The following is a 17483-nucleotide window of genomic DNA, read 5'->3' as shown; positions in this document are numbered from 1 at the left end:
GTACAGCCCCTTGCCCAGTGCAGCCCCATGCCCAGTGCAGCCCCATGCCCAGTGCAGCCCCATGCCCAGTACAGCCCCTTGCCCAGTGCAGCCCCTTGCCCAGTACAGCCCCATGCCCAGTGCAGCCCCTTGCCCAGTACAGCCCCTTGCCCAGTGCAGCCCCATGCCCAGTACAGCCCCTTGCCCAGTACAGCCCCATGCCCAGTGCAGCCCCTTGCCCAGTGCAGCCCCATGCCCAGTACAGCCCCTATACCCAGTGCAGCCCCATGCCCAGTGCAGCCCCATGCCCAGTGCAGCCCCATGCCCAGTACAGCCCCATGCCCAGTGCAGCCCCATGCCCAGTGCAGCCCCTTGCCCAGCTCCAGGACGGGAGGCTTCGCGCGCTGGGGGCTGCCTGTTTCCCATGATGCTCCGGGGAGGGTCGCCAGTGCGCAGCTGCGGCAGCGGCAAAAAAAAAAATCATAATAATGCTTGCGGATGGCGGCTGCTAAGAGTTTGCGCTTTTAGGCCGCGGAGAAACAGGCGGTGAGTCACTCTTTCTGACGGGTATTGATTAGTGAGGTATCGGGGCCGTGTGGCGGCGCCGGGAGCGGCCTGCGGGAGCGGGTTGGGAGAGTCGGGGCCTGCGGAGCGGGCGGCCTGACCGCCGGCGCCATGTTTGCTTGTTGTCGCCTCACCGAGAAGAAACCGGACGGCGAGATTGAAGGCGAGGCCTCTGGGCGGGGGCCGGGTCCACTGTTAATTAGTCCTTCGTTCGCCTTTATTGTGCCATATGTGTCACCCTCGTGGTTTCCCCACCCCCCGTCCCCGAGGCTGCCCCATCGCCTTTCGTTTGCGTTGGTTTTTCGGCGTTGGCGTCGTTGTGGCGAAGGTGATTTATCTTGAAGCCGCCGCCAGCGGAAAATAAAAAAAAAAAGGCAAAGAAAGAGTCCGGCGGTGTGTGCGAGCCGAGGTCGATCGCCCCGCTTATTGCTGCCGCCGATGGTGTTTCGCCCGCCTACCGGTGGAGGAATAGCTGTTTCCTAACGTCGTGGGCGCTTAAAAATAACACACACACACACACACACACATATACACACTTTACTCAGCTGGTTGCTGCATACTAATGCAACTTGCATGGTACAAAAGGAGGAACACACGTGCTTTTATTCTTTTTATGACAGTTGCGCCGTGTTTTACTACGTTTTTTTTTATCTCTAAAATATGATGGCGATGTTAGGATTGGGAATAATAAAGGTAGTAGGTCACTTTGACCCCGCACGATTTCTCCAGAGTCGGTTGTAAAATGTTTACCAACATTATACGAAACTATGTTTGATTGCTTATTCGAATACTGCTGCGTGTTTTTGTCTCGGTTTCTTTATTGCTTGTTTATTTTGATGACCTATTCATCGCACTCTATTCAGTTCCTACACTGAAATGTTCTGTGTGTGTGTGTATATATATATATATATATAAAATATATTTCAGTGAATCAAGGCTGAGATAGACATATATTTTTAATTAGCAAGGGAATCGAGGGTTATGGGGCAAAGGCAGGAAAGTGGGGTTGAGGATTATCAGATCAGCCATGATCTCATTGAATGTCTGCTCCTGACTCCATGGGCCAAATGGCCTACTCCTGCTCTTACGTCTTACGGTAAACTTATGAGTCTGGAACACCTGAATTCGTGATTTATGTGCTTTTCTTTCTGTAGGTACATGTGTTTAGAAGATTAGCATCAACACTTCAGTTATGTCATTATTTGAACTGCATACTACACATCAAAGTATTTAACTGAGGGTGCACTGTTGAATGAATCCAGAAATCTATGTTTTTCTCTAAAGGAATAGCCTTAAACATTCACTCCCTCGACCACCGACGCTGTTAGAAATAAGGTAGCATTTAATTTTTGGGGAGGTTGGATATATACATATATCTCAAGATTTATGCTCAATATAGGGTAAGAATTTGGCTAAGTTATTGAAAATAACTTGATTTCAGGGCTGGGACACATTGAATGTAGTTTGCTCCTAACAATTTTTAAAATCATTTTTTAAATTAAGTATTGTAGCTAAGAGGAGCTGCAGGCTGTGATAATTCAGCACGTGAGTGGTTGAGGCTCAGAAAACCCTTTGTTTGTTCTCAGTAACTGACCTTATGGCTAGGTGTCAAATTTGGTTAACAGTCCTATGAAGTGCCTTGTGATGTTACAGAATGTAATACGAGTTTTTGTTCTTTGCTGGTTAGCCGGCGGGGGGCGGGCGGGCGGGGGCGGGGGGTGCTGGTGGTGCAGTACAAATGATATTCATTTTTCTGGTAACTTAGTTGAAAATTGGACAAGCTTTGATTTCTTGGAGACCGTGATTGCAGTTGGAATGTGATGCTGTTAAATTTTTTAAAAATTGCACTTGGGAAGAGTGTTGTTGGAAAGCCCAGCATTTGTTTATTGCCCATCCTTAATTGCCTTTGAGAAAGTGGTCGTGAGTCTCCTTGAACCATTGCTGCTCATGCCACAGTGTGTTAGGGAGGGTGTTCCAGGATTTTGACCCAGTGACACTAAAGAAATGGCAATATTGTTCCAGATCAACATAATGTGTGACGTGGGGAGCTTGCAGGTGGGTGTGTTTGCATGCATCTGCTGCCTTTGCTGTTCTAGATGGTAGAGATTGCAGGTTCGAAAGGTACTGTTGGAGGAGTCTTGGTAAGTTGCTGCAGTGCATCTTGTATATGATACACAGTGCAGCCATAATATGTCGGTGGTTGAGGGAGTGCATGCTTAAGGCTATGCTGATCAAGGATGGTTTCGAGCTTCTTGAGTGTTGTTGAAGCTGCACTCATCCAGGTAATGGAGAGAATTCCATCACACTTGCGTTGCCTTAATGGGTGTTGGGGCTTTGGAAAGTCAAAAGGTGAGTTACTTGCTGCAGAATTCCCAGCTTCTGGCTGGCTGTTGTATTTGCATGGCTGATCATTGCAGGAATAACAATGAACTGAGTGAGGAACAGAATTATACCCTAGAAATGTGTTACCATTAACATTTTCAGGAGAGATGGGGGAGAAAAGATGACGAGGAAAGAAATAAAATCACCTTTCAATGTTTGTTTGTTTTGGAAACAAATGAACTAACTGTAAATGTAGGAAGTAAATGTAAACAGCTAATCTGCCAAGATTGGGTGACAATTCTACCAGCAATTTAGGAAAGAAATCAAATGTTCTTTAAAAAAAAAAATCCAAAATACAGCTAGACTGAAGGACGTTGCAATGCTTAGGTTGTACCAGCTAATGTAGCCCAAGTTTGTCAAGACAAATTGTGAATCTTATTTGAGTCATGGTACAGTTACTAATGAGAGGTGGGTAGAGTCTCATAACCCACATGCAGGAAAAAATACAATAACACCTGGTCGCCAAAATAATATATTAACCTTAATGAAGATTTGCTGTTGAAATTCAGAATCGGTTAGGGGATTATTTCCTAGTAGGAAAGTGCTGAAAATGTAGGAAGGTGTAGAAAATTCCTTTGGAACTGTTGTTTTGAATTGTAATTTTAATAAATAATTGAACTCATCAAATTTGAAAGAATTAGTTGAAATGAGAATATTGCTTGAATTAAATTTGACCAAGACTGATTTTTAGATGTTTCTAATATATGTTAATGTAGAAATAATTTGGTCCATTCCAAATTGGTGAGACTAGTTTCGAATCGACCTTTTTTTAAGAGTTTTAAGGTTTAACATTGTGTCTGTTTTCAGTTTTGTATTTCCTGTCCTGGAGTACACTTTGTACCAATGTTATTGCAAAACTTTGCAAAAAAATAGGAAATAAGAAGGGTTATATAAAGAAAACAAATGACAGCTGGATAAAAGTTAGTTCTTGTAGGTTGTGTTTGAGTGTTAATTATGATCCGCAATTGAAGACTTTGTGCATTGATTTATAACCATGTATATATTTAGAAAACATATTGTACCATTGTTTGGCTTTTAAATGTAATTCCCCCCTCCACTTCCCTTCTCTCATTTCTCATTGCTGCTCAGTTTTCTTTCAGTCCTATTCAGAATATTGTATCAATATTTAATCATTTTATCAGCTGCTTTTTGCAGTGCAATGGGTTTAACTTGGATCAATACCCTTTTTTGCTGTTCATTTCATTTGCCATGAAATCTCTGACGTTCAATGATATAGAACTTCAGGATATTCACAGCTTTTTTGCAACATAAGAGTGAAATGTCTGAGATGAGTTCAGTGTCCTTTGACATTGCTCACACAAAATGACACTCCTTGCATCATAAACCAACTTTTTGCTAACTGCACACGAGAATTTCTTGCATGTGGAATAGTGCTGGTCACATTTATGACTCAGGAGATATTGAGAAAGTGAAAAATTCACGTGTCTGCTCCCCACAAAATAATAGAACAATGCAACAGAAAAGACAAGACCAACCTCTTCCCAGTGCTACCCAAATTGACCAGCTCCATGAGACTACCATTGCTTGGTTCCACTCTTAAATGTTGATTGTAGCCAGAGCATCTCTTTTATGATTTCTGTTCCCATTCTCACATTGTTGGAGCTCCGCTAAGATTTATTTTTGTCCCTTCTATTTCTCATCTACATGCTGCCCATTGACAAAATCATCGATGAACCTGGGTTCAGCTTCCATGCAGTGGCACCCAGTTCTACCCTTTCACTAGCTCTGTTGACTCTCCACTGACTCTGTGCTGTTAGATTGTCTCTGATGTCCAGTCTTGGATGAACTGTAACTCCCTTCAGCTAAGTAGCCACTGTCTCAGGTCAAATATGAATGCTCACAACTGGTGTGTGTCCTGTCTGACCCTGAGCGGAGTTTTCAACTCCTAATTCTTTCTGTCACGAGGATGACCTCTTTGTGTTCCAACCTCATTCAATACCCATGTTGCAGCCTACATAAACTTCAGCTCATTGACATTCTGTTGCTCATATACTGGTCTTTCCCATCCCTGTCCTCAATTAACCCTAACTCTACAGATTTAAAATTTTCATTTTTGTGGTTAAGTTCTTTATGGCTCCCCTCACCCTTTCCTTATCCCTGTAACTTTCTGCAGCCCCTATAACACGCCCAGACATCTGTTGCTTTGAATCTGACCTCTTGTAAGTCAAGCACATGCTAAAAGCAGCAATTCACAAAGCTATGGCATAACTAGTATGTTTGAGATTATGGTTTCTGGGCAAGATGATGCATGCTGCTCCCAAACAGTCGGCCAAAATAATTTTCAACTGCTAAATCTAAGCTTTGAATATTCAGTATTTAATATTTAAGGCATTTAAGCCTTAAGTAATGACAAGCTTGAAAACTTGAAAGTGACCTGTGTTGAATAAACTGACAACCTGACATATGCTAATCATTTTTATTCAAATTGCATTTTCTTGATATTTGATCTTCTCTAACTTTTTTTTAAATTGAACCTATATCTCATTAGGCAACAAAATCTGATCCAAAACTTTAGAATCTGAATTTTGCTCTGGATAAAATATCTTTGAATAATTGACTCCGTCATTGCAACTTCATATCCAGTTAGTTAATTAATTAATATATGGGAGTATGTGAACAATGTTTGTAGAATGTTGTCTTATACAAAAGAAAAATGTAATGAAGTATAATTGTAAAATGTTTTTCAAACTGTTGATTCTACATTCATAGGTCAAAATTATAAACTTGGAAGCACTTGGGCTGAAATTAGGTGCAACCTCTTAAACCATCTGTAGTTATGATTTGCTTAGTAAGTAGCAATGATCACTGGATGGGTAGGCTTAGCTTAATCTTTTAGGAAAGGTCACCTTTGCTTAATTTTCCATATCTAAGTATGGTGTCTGTTTTGCCCATGCATTCTGGTATTGCAGAAAAGCTAATATTGCTGCAGTACTTAGGGTACCTTTAGGCCTGCCATCAATCTTGCCTGACAGAGGTTAAAAAATAGTTTGGACTGAGATATGTAGTATTATATTGAAAAAATATGTATTGCTAAAACTGTTTCTTATACTCAAATCTAGGACCAATATCAGGCAATTCTTTGTATGGTGATTAACGCTTAGATTGGATTTATACATGCAGAGATGAAACAAAAACCCTGAAATTGTCAAGAAATGCTGGATTCTGTGAGAGGGAAGCTAATTTTTTTTGGATGGATGAATTAAGATGGGTTCATTGGCTTTTCTTATGTTGGGTGGTGCTTGTTTGTCCATGCCTACAGAGTGCTGGTTATATACACAGGTGTCCAGTGACCCTTCCAGTTTCTGCAGTCTGTGGTTGCATTGGATGGTATGATAAACTCATTGGGTGAATATACTCAGTAGATATTGGCTTTACTCACCTGCCCTTTTCCTCTTTCCATTGCTGCTCTTTCGAGCGCGCGCACACACAAACACACACACATCAAGTGTGCTTGTGGCCAGCAGTCATCCAAATGCTGACTGTTCCATGATGATAAGGGTGAGACAGAACAAGTCAGTACATACGTAGGACGCCAGTGCGAGTGAGGTGAGGTCAGAACAGACATGAGCCGCATTTCGACAGGTAACCCGTTTGGATTGTCATACATAGTCATTCCAATTGAAGCTTGGTTAGCCAAGCATTTCATTATAAAACTCGTTTGGCTCTGTGCCATAGAAGGTATGATGGCACCCTACCTCTAACCTTCTCCAGACATACTTTGTCTCTTGCACCCTTTCATCATCTGATTCTAGCCAACTGTGTACCCTCACTTTCCCTCTTCTTTTCTGTTGAGGACAGAAGTTGCTTAAGTCCAGATGTCTGCAGCGTTTGCCCAAAGCCCCTCTACCTCTGTCTTTCTCTGTTTAAAAAAAGAAACCCTCTCAAAACCCATGTTTTTGCTCCAGCCTTCAATCACTGCCTAAGCTCTCGACCTAGCTTGATGTTCCATTCTTTTCTCACTGCCTTTGAAATAGTTTCAAGACATTTTGTACATTAAGTATGCTGTATAATTGCTTATTTTATATAGCTAGATGATGCTCCATTTTATATATCCATATTTTATTGCTTGTTTAAAAACTGATTAGAAGGATCTCGCCATGTCCAACAAACTGAATAAAAAAGATAGCAGTTTTCCTTCAAATTAATGGCCAGAAATTGTAAATTTTACTGTAATTGCAAACTGGGTTGAATTATTTAAAAATTATGAAAGTTTTAATATAGAAATAAGCATAGTTTCTCATTCTTAAAATATTGTAAACTCTGGTTGCCACTCTTAAACATAAGCTTAAAACTAATAATTAAACCTCTAATTGTCATTTTTCTTTATGCTGCTCAATGGATGGAGACTTGGTCAATGAAAAATTTCTTTTCATTCCCGCACAGTTAATATTTATAATGAGTGTAACTAGAATTAGCAAGTTCTCTAAACCTTGTGTGATGCCTCTTTAATCATATAATCAAGTTTCTGATATCCTTTGAAACAATGTACGTGCTGATGGTTTCAAGGACGGACCTTAGTTTCCCTGCTTCCTTTATCTCTCTTTCCCTTTTGGCCTCTCTTCTCCTTTCACCCCCAGCCTCACCAAACAATTTTTTAAATGACAGAATGCTAAAAGCATAGGGTGCAGACGTGAGACCTGAAATGTGTGTATGTCGCAAAACAAATTGTAATAGTATTTCCAGAAATATTGCAGTCAATTTACTTGAGCTAAAGCTTCGAGCACCACTGAATAGATTTCGAGTATCACCTTAGCAAAAGTCTTGTAAGGACTAGATGGATGCATTGTGTAAGATATAATACCTTGGGTCATTTTGGATGTGGTGGTTCAAATTTTTGGGTATTTGATCCCTCTTGCCTAGGTATGTTTACTTGCATTTCAAGAAGGGGTGGTTTCTAGACTTCCATCTGATACTTGGGCACTAGGAATTATTTTCTGTGGTTGTGTACCATCATATCTTAATTTTTCTTATTTGCTATCTTGTATTTTGTATAATAAATGTTTATATGCCTCAATTATTATAATGCTGTGTGTAGATGTTGTCCATGTTTTTTTTCTTGTTCCTTTTCAAGCTGGAGAAAATTAAATCTAGCTTTTCAAAAGATAGTTTCTAAAAGTTTTAAGATTGAGCATCTTGCATCAGTCTAGAGTACTGTAAAGATTCATGTTCTGAGGTAGATTAATGTAGTGGGTATCATCAGGCTGTTCAACTACTGGCACACCGCAACTGCTATTTATGCTCTTCCTTGACATTTCCTACTATGCACCTCTGGAATACAGGTGAATACACTTCAATTCTTAATTTTCAAACCTTTATGAAAGGATTATCAGCACACAATTTAAGTTGCATAGCTATATTGATTGAATCTTGGCTGAAATCTTACAAACCCCTGACCAGCACGTGACAACTTGATCATTTTGTGAGGATACTATGAACTTTTGTGTTGGAAGTTGTCACTAAGTTCACAACGTTTTATTTTTAAACTTTAGTGGAAACTTGGAAGGCCTATAGAATTTACAGAATGGGACAGTGAACGTTTTGTCTTGGAAAGAGTAACGTATAGGATAAGTTTGGGGAGGGACCTGAATTAAACCATCAATAACAGTAATTTTTGATCACTTTCATGCTTTGCAACAATTTGTTTCTGCAGGTTTCAACTCGTTTCACAACCTTCTCAATTTCTCATGATTGATTTGACAGTCCAGATATCTGCCTATGCTGTGACATGAATAGCACTTATTCTGGAATTTGCTGAGCCTCAATCTCGATAATTAGGGTTGGTCTAGTGAAATTGTGATTTAAATAGGAAAAATACAGGATTGAGAAAAAGCTGTTGCCCATTTCAGAACTTGACCATTTTTGTTTCCTGATCATGAACTGTTATCTCTGGGCCTCCAGCTGAATTGGAAATCAACATTGTTCTTTACAATGCTTCACCTGAGTCAGTATTAAATACTGAGTTACATTAAAGCCTTAAAACTAAAATAAAGTGGAAGGAAAATTCTGGCTGACCCAGAATCCTTTTTGTTCCAAGTAGATTTTTCCTGTTTTGAAAAATGATAAGATTCAGCATTGTTTTTTGTTTTCTTTTTCAAAACATCAATTTTAGACAGGTATGGAGACCAGGGAATTGTGCATCCTTCAGTTCTAAGTTCCTATCTTGATGACATGATGAAGATTTACCAAGTGAATCCTGAACTGGTTGCATTGTAAGTGGCAGGTGTTGAACTACCTGAATCATTCCAGAACAGCCTGCGGAAACCTACTGCACGCAACTTGTGCTTGGGCTCTGTCAATGCTGTGCTGGTGTTGCTATATGTTTTGTTCTTGTTACAGTGATCTCTAGTATAATGCAAAAGTACAAGTTAAAAGCACCCATAGATTCATGTTTTTTGTAGGCCTATTTGCAGCATGACATTCAGAAGTTATTCGGTTATATGAAGAGGAGAACGATGGATTTTTAAAATTCATTTACGGGGAATATTCCCCACTTGTATGTCAGTAAATGAAACATATTGTCAACACTAGGGAAATCTCCCATTCAATGGGCACCTTTAACCAAAATTTTAGCAGCATATAACTGCAAAACACTTAGACCTTTTCTTTTTTGACTTTTTTGTAATTTTGAAATGTCTTAACATGCTAAGTAAAAATGGCTACTGAGTTATTCCTCATGTTTTTATGTGGATCACAACTTGCCACATATTACTCAGGCACTTAAAACAGTTGTTGCTTATTGAGTGCTTTGTCCCAATATGTTTCTTTAGCACACAAGTTAGACAACAACATCCAGTGAATGCATAGGTCAGTGAGGAAGTTAAGATGTGTCACTTTTCTGGAATCTGCATAAAAGCAGCATCTCACTGACAGGTTTGCCATTCAATATATTTGAATGTGGTGAAGTTCTTCTACTAGCTTCGTAGGTATGGGCTAAGCTCACCACTAAATGATTGACCCTGTCCAAGCCAATCGATGTGCCCTTTTTGTCTTAATTACTGTCAAACAACACTTCTATGGAAAAATCAGGAGTCTCATTTCTTTGGCTCCTAATTATTTTTGATGATTTTAAAAAAGATTTTTCAAATGACACTTTTAACTTTCTGGCTCTCCTCTTACTCTCTCTCACGCTCTCTCTTGGCCTTTTTTCCCCTATTTACTTTCTGTATCGGGTGTGACAGAAAATGAATTTTTCTATCTTACATTTCCTGGTTCAGACTTTGTGCTGCTCATTAATGATTCTCCGATCAGATTGATTAAAGAAATACACAGTTGTTTCCCTATTCATACAGGTCCCAGATGTCCTGCAGAGGGCACCATCTCCTTTGGGTGTCCCGCTGACAGCAACTCGCTGTGGAAAATTCTTTGGAATGTCTATGGACAATAGCAAATTGAATGAATAGTGGGTGCTGTATGATTGCCGCTCGTGGTACAATCTGGCCCAATATATAATCTGACCACGTGTAAAACAGAATTGAGGATTGAAAGGATTTGCAGATCTGTAATGTATTAAAAAATGTTTTTAAAAAGCCTTTTGTAGAATAGAAATTTTTTTGAAAATCAGAATGCAATCATTGACGTGGAAAGGATCCACCCCTAAATGCCAATTTATTGAAATTCTCATTTGCTGTATTGTTGTTTACAATCGATAGTACAGTTGTGTATGTTGGAAGTTAAGCATTCCGTAATGTTTTTGAAAATGTCCAAACTGCTCTTGTATTTGGGATGCATTTGTAATGGGGAAGACGTAATTTTCCCTATCTTCCATCTAAATTGTTTGACCATTTGGACGGATTCATTTGGAATTCTCTACCGACTTGTGTCAATTCAACCAAGTCACAGGAGAGGTCCACCTTTTGCACTCTTTCTTAGAGTTGTCTGGCTGCAAAGAATATATCAGTTATGCTTCTTTCCTTTCTGAATCTACATTGCTGAAAAATATCTTAACAGTCAATGTGTTCAGTAAACTGATTAAGCATTGCTTGGGCAAGCACCTTTTTAGCATTGCAAAGTTTTGAGATTTCCCTTTCCTTTGTAGAGGTGGACAATTGAAGCATCTTTGCACTCCTGGGAGGTTTTACCCTACCACCACATAGATTGAAATAGGTTATTGAGACATTTTGGAAAAAAAAATGTCAAGTTTTGCATATCTCAGCTGTGATGTCTTCCTCTGTGCAACGCTTCAGTGATGTAATGGGAGTTACAGATGTGCCACTGTTGGTGGTAGTAGCTATTTAACTATTGAATTGATAATGCGCGCAAGGCATATCACACAGGATTAAAGTCAAATACAAATCATAGTTGTGAATTGGTATCAGATAGCTAAATAAGTGTAGTGACAACATTATTATAACTTGAAAACAATGTTCCAATATTAGAATTGGGATATTAAGAATGTGATTATCAAAGATCCACTCACCTGTCTACTCACCCGCCTCTTTCCCTCACCCCTCAAATGGGTAATATTATCTAGAGGTGGAAATTAAGTTCTATTTTGTTAGGGACTCCTGATTTCGAAGGGTTCCTTTTGTGAGTATTATTCACTAAAGTCTTTAGTAGAATAATTATTTCTTCAAGTTGCATGACTTCCAGAAAAATGGGATTCAGCAACTCGATACCTATTGGATAGAATTTACAGCACAGAAATAGACCATTTGGCCTAACTGGTCTAGAATGGTGTTTGTGCTCCAGACAAGCTGTCTTCCACCCTATTTCATCTAAGTGTATCAACGGCTCCTCCTGTTCCTTTTTCCTTCATGAGTTCAACTGTTGCAATCATCATTTTACCCTGAATCCGAAACAAGCTTTGGTCCCTCTCTAATGCATATTGTGTAATATATTTATTTTGATTGGAAATTTGTGATTTGTGGGTGTGGAAAGTGTGCTTTATGAACACCGAAGTGTTAGGTCATCAAGGAAATCTAGTGCAAGTGAAATGTAATTTTCAGCACATGAATGGCCATCTCGATCTATACACCTTGAAAATAAATGTTTGAAGATGCAGCTCCAGAAAATGCTTGAATGAACATGCAGCTTTGCAAACTAAACAACTTGGCAGGAAGTAAGGCAAGTAAGTGTTTTTGCTGTCTCAAAAAGAAAACTTTGCCATCTAGCACCAGACAAGAAACATACTTGTACAAGGCTACAGGAGCTTGACCCCAGTGCACCCAGATTTATAGTTTGATGACTCAGAACCTAGAGAGCATGACAGATGCAGAAATAAGCTTCTACTTGTGAATTTTTAAGATTATGTTGTCTACCGAACTTCAATTGGAAATCCTCGCCTATTTGCAAAATTTGCAAAGCACATTTGCATCCATAAATACAAGCTAAGGTGCAACAAGATATAATTTATGAGGCTCTGCTGCCAGTACATTGTTTGCTTGATGTAAACTTGGTGCACCAAATTGGAACTATGATGCTGTAGTCTTATCTTAGACCAATACTCATTTCTGTCAAAGTTTTACCAGTAGGGAGCATCTAATTTTCTGATCCAATCTTTTTTCACTAACTACATAGAACTGATATAGCATTCCTGTGTTGCACCAATTCTGTGCTTTGATCCAATTAATTTTGTTCGCAGACAAATGTGAACTGCAGAGCATATGTGCAGCAAAGTACATATACGTCATCTTTGTAACTTGCCCAGACACTGACCTCCGGAAGTATATATTCATGGAGAGTATGTCGTTTTCTGAAATGGTTGGAGTGGTTGAGGTGGCCTGGGAGAAAGGAATAGGAAGTCACAGGTGTCCACACCCCGAGACCCAAATAAAGTACAGTGGAGCATAAAACTAAAGGAGTTTAAAGCAGAAATACTGATTGAGCTATTGTGTATTTACATAAGTTCCTGTTTTTATTTCAGACTTCCAGCACTTTTTTCCATTTTAGTTGTTTTTTTCCCTCTAACCTAATAGGTTTTTGTGATCAGTTTCAATGTAAAAAGGATCATTCAAAAATATGTAGTTATGCTTCTGCCATCCACACAACAATCAAAGAGAAACTGGGAAGAATGGTCAGAGCCATTCCAGAGATGAATTTCTGACAGAACATGCTGGACCTAAATGGCTGCATTAGAGTCCTCAGCGGTAGGGTGCATAAAGGTACCTGATTCCTATTGTGGCACTTGAGTGACCCAGGGATTAATCGATATCGAGCCAGAGCTCGATAATTGTGGAGAAATTAACAGAAAATTTTAATGAAATATTTGATGTGCAGGTTACTAGCAGCCTTTGGAATGATTGGCTAAGTTGAAAGCCTTCGGTGTGCAAGTCACCTTCATCTAAAGGTATCAAAATGGGAAGACAGTGTGTTTTCAATTACAAATAAGGTCTTGCACATATCTGTCACATAGGTCAAAAATGTCCCAAAACCCATCGCACACAATGAAGCTACTGTTATGTGGCTAAATGTGTAACCATTTTCCATGCAGCATAGTGGTGCAACAAGCATAAGATGAATGATGAATCACCCCTTGTTTTTGGTGTTGGTCAAAGAAGAAGTGTTACCCAGTGCACAGGGAGCTCTTTGCTCTTCATGGTATGGTGTCTTGGGATCTTTAATCTTCACCTGAATAACTGGAATAGGCAGATGTGACCTTCTCTACATGTCTCATCTGAAGGACACTGCCTTGATTACGTGGCATTTTGTTATTGCACAGAAGTAGCCATAATGAAAAGTAACCTAAGTATGTTGAGGACAAATTCGGAGTAATGAACTTGTTCTGAATCAATGTCTTGGCTTTTGTCCCTTTTTTACGTGTGCTTTTGAATAAAGCATACAAATGTGAAGAAGTGGGAATGGTTCCTGGAGTAATAATATGAGAAAGTGAAATAGTCCTGGTATTGTTAATTTATTTTATGCTTTGGATGTTTACACATCTCATTTCCTTTGCACATCCTTTTCACTTATCAAAGTATATTTGAAGAGCAATTCTTTTTCTAGCCTCCTACCAAGGATGCAGGTTTCAAGTAGCTGTAAATTTACAGAACATTTCTTGAATTAGTTTCCAATTGACTTCAGGAGATGCCAATATGACCACCTCTTTTCCCGTGGATAGTTGACTCAGTATTGGTCTTTTGGTACAAATTGAGTTGAATACAGTTTTGCTTTTTTGACTAACGTCACAGCTATGCTTCAGACACCAGAGTCCCTGTGAGCATTGCTGTGGCAGATTGGTAGTATGTGTATCTTATTAAATGTCTGGCACTTAGTACTTCAGACATTGAATCTCTTTACATAACAGTAAAAATCAAATGTCACATTTATCTCAGTTGAAAAGTGGTTTGGCAAAAGTCCCACAGAAAAACAAGGTAGATTGCATTTCAAATTTGTTCTGGCTGCCATTTTAATTTTTGGCCAGCTGAATATTACAGCTGTGTAAATAACATACAGTATTATCCCCCAATATGACCCCCCCCCATCTCCAACTGCAGTGAGATAAATAACCAGTTAATGTGTTTTGGTAATGTTGAGGAATAGATTTTGACCCAGATACCTCAAAATCTCCCCTGCTCCTCTTAAAGTAGTGTCCTTAGGAACTAATGTAATTTAAAGGCATTGGTTTAATATATTATTGAAAAGAAGGCATCTCTGACAAGCCAGCACTCCCTTAATACTGCACTGAAGTATCGGTTTAAAGTGCCTGGAGTAGGCTTGAGCCCATGATCAATCAGTTTAATGGTGTGAGTGCTCCCTTTTTTGTTTATCTTTGGAGGCAAAGGTGACCATGTTCGTCATTTGAGATGTTTGGTAGGATTCCGCTGGCTATGTAGGTGACTGCTATGACTGATCTGTGCCTGGAAGATTGTGCTGCAAATAGGGCAGGATACTGTTGAGTTTTCGACAGGTTGCTGGCTTGGGATTTCCTCTGCTTGCAATTTCTCTCTGTTTCTGATGTGTGCTTGCTTTGGAAGAGGCTGCACCCTTTTTTTATTTTGTTACACCTTGTGCAATGATCTTGGATGAGCTTCTCTTAGGATTTAAAGTTATCAAATCTCCTAAGTAAAGCCTTCAGAATGTCCTTTGTAGTGCTTCCTTTGGCTACTGTGAGAACCCATACCAGCCTCAAACTCTCCATAGAAGATCCGCTTTGGTAAGCGAGTGTCAGGCTTTCTAGCTACATGACCAGCTGAATTCAGCTGTACCAGCACTTCCATTCTGGAGGACTGCAAGTTTAGAGTAGGAAAAAAATGGTTGCAAAAGGAGCAACTGCCACGCTCTGAAATCTATCAGGGGAGTGCGTGAAGAAGAAACAAATGATCAATAAACAGAAAAGTTGCAATGATGTCAAAACTGTTGCTGGATAGCCACATCTAATGAAGGTAAACTCAGGATTAATGAAATAATTCAACAGCATACGACATATTCCACTCGTGTTAATTTATAATTTATATTTGTTGGACCTGGGTAATATCCACATAAGACAGAAACCAGTTTGTGCACGTGTAGTTGCCTACTTCCATTCTTTCCACCATGGACAATACTATGAGATGGGTAAGAAAGTTATGCGAGTAAAGCAGATTTTCTGTACCTCTAGCTCAGCATTTCTCCTCTTGGAGGTTGAAACCAGTAATAATACACAATTTCATGATGTTGTCCTGTTGCTGGGTTGTTGGATTTTGCAGCCCTTTTACAAAAGGTCAACTTTTAGTTGAAATGTAACTTTCATAAGTATTTGGAAATTGCTAAAAAGAGAGGCATGTTGCCGAAGCTTTTAAACTTCACTGATCAGGACAAACATCAGTTTGCAAATGATCACATCAATTTATATTACATGATAAAAGGGCTGCTGGTTGGTTGGCAAGTTGACCCTGGCCAAGGTTTTCCCATTGAGAAAGCACCAGGGAACTGTAGGCTCCCCAAGCTCCCAGGTAATTCAAATAATGCACAAGACTTGAACATATTCTTTTTGTTTGCAGAGAATGGGCCCATGCATGTGAATGTATATCACTTAGAGCAAGCGTAAATGAGCCATGTTACAAGCTTAACTAACAACCAATTTAAGATCAGTTGAGCTCACAACGTGGCTCATTACGCTTGCTAGAAGTGCCATACATTCATATGCCTGGACCCGTTCTCTGCAAACAAAAGGAATATGTTCAAGCCTTGTGCGTTTATTGAACTACCTGAGTGCATGGGGAGCCTTTATTTCTCCATTGCTTTCACCATGGGAAATCCTTGGCCAATCAGAGTCGACTTGCCAACCAATCGGCACCTCTTTTCCTGTACTATCAATTGTTGTGATTGTGTTTGAAATATTGTGCATTTCCTGATAAGTGCAAGACGAAAAGCTTCAGCAACATGTCTCTCTTTTCAGCAATGTTTGGAAATTATAGAACTGCTGCTATTGATTGAATTGTTTCCACAAGTAATAGTCTTTAATTTACTGTTTTGCAATGCTTGTGAGGAAAAGTGTTATTCATCCTGTTGTTTTAAAAACTATTCTGACTGTTTCAAACATTGTCTTCACAAATCCTGGTTTTCAAAGCCTCATTGGCATTTGCATATTTGATTGTGATGCATCATTATTTTTAAATAGCTCTCTAACCGCCATTTGCTCAAGTGAGATTTTACTTAACTGAAGAATTGGAGAGGCTCAATATTTGTGACGCATAACTATCTAAAGCGTTTCAGAATATGGTGAACCGACAGCTGGGGATGGTGATGAAACATGTCCTGACCGTTTTGTATGTTCGATAGCTATTTTAAGACAATTGGTTTAAATGACAGCTCTTTGTGTTATGGTGAAATAATCTTAAAGAACCCAACTAATTCTTCCCTCTCGCCTATTACGATGTGGCAGATGATGCCACAAGGGAAGCTTGGTCATGCTGTTACAACGGTTTTGCAATTTGTATTTATTACAAGAAGATGTGTACACTGAATTTATAAGTAATAAGTCCACCAAGACCTTTAGAGATTTAAAAAAATAAATTAAAATATTTATTAACAAAATATAAAAGATTTCAAGTTATGCATAAGACTACAATTACTTGCTACAATAATTCCTAAAATTCCTAATTAACCTGACCCCCAGTTACACTTCCTTTAAGGCAACGGTCCACAACAGATTTTAGATTTAAAACAAACTCAGCAAGTTAACACAATATCCTGGACAGTGGAATTCCAAATGGCTTTCCCAATTTCAGATTTGTTATATAGCAGATTTATGCACACATGCTAGAGGCTTCGTTAAGGCTTTTTCACATACTCCTGTCAGATCTTACATGGCCTTCATCCCACATAGCCTTTCAACCTCCTTTTTATATGTTTCTCCGTTTTTAATATGTAAATTCTAATGTTCCATATGTCTTTGAAATTGTATGTTCCTCATAATATAAAAACTTGCATGTTGCCAACATTGCCAGTAACCTTTGGGTAAACACCTTCCTTAGCCTTGCTTATCTGGCCATTTGTAAACATACTAAAATCCAAATATCCCTTTGTCTAAAAATGCAAATTCCCTTTACACCTTAGACGCTAAGCATCCATGTTTACTCATTGGCATGTCAAGCACCTAGCTTCTTTTGATAATTTAA

At 39.2% G+C, this 17483-nt stretch overlaps 1 protein-coding gene across 1 annotated transcript in view; it reads left to right on the top strand.

Moving 5' to 3' along the window:
- The first annotated feature begins 401 nt into the window (after nucleotides 1-401).
- LOC121270033 (zinc finger protein 280D-like) overlaps nucleotides 402-17483 on the top strand; it is a 105320-nt gene continuing 88238 nt past the window's right edge. Inside the window, exon 1 of the mRNA XM_041175338.1 lies at nucleotides 402-525. The gene's annotated coding sequence lies outside the window, so the exon portion shown is untranslated. The remainder of the gene's footprint in view (nucleotides 526-17483) is intronic.

This window comes from Carcharodon carcharias, chromosome 26 (assembly GCF_017639515.1).
Source record: "Carcharodon carcharias isolate sCarCar2 chromosome 26, sCarCar2.pri, whole genome shotgun sequence".
In the NCBI taxonomy this organism is placed as follows: domain Eukaryota; kingdom Metazoa; phylum Chordata; class Chondrichthyes; order Lamniformes; family Lamnidae; genus Carcharodon; species Carcharodon carcharias.
Note: the sequence above shows the minus strand (reverse complement) of the source record. Positions and strands in the feature narration are given on the sequence as shown.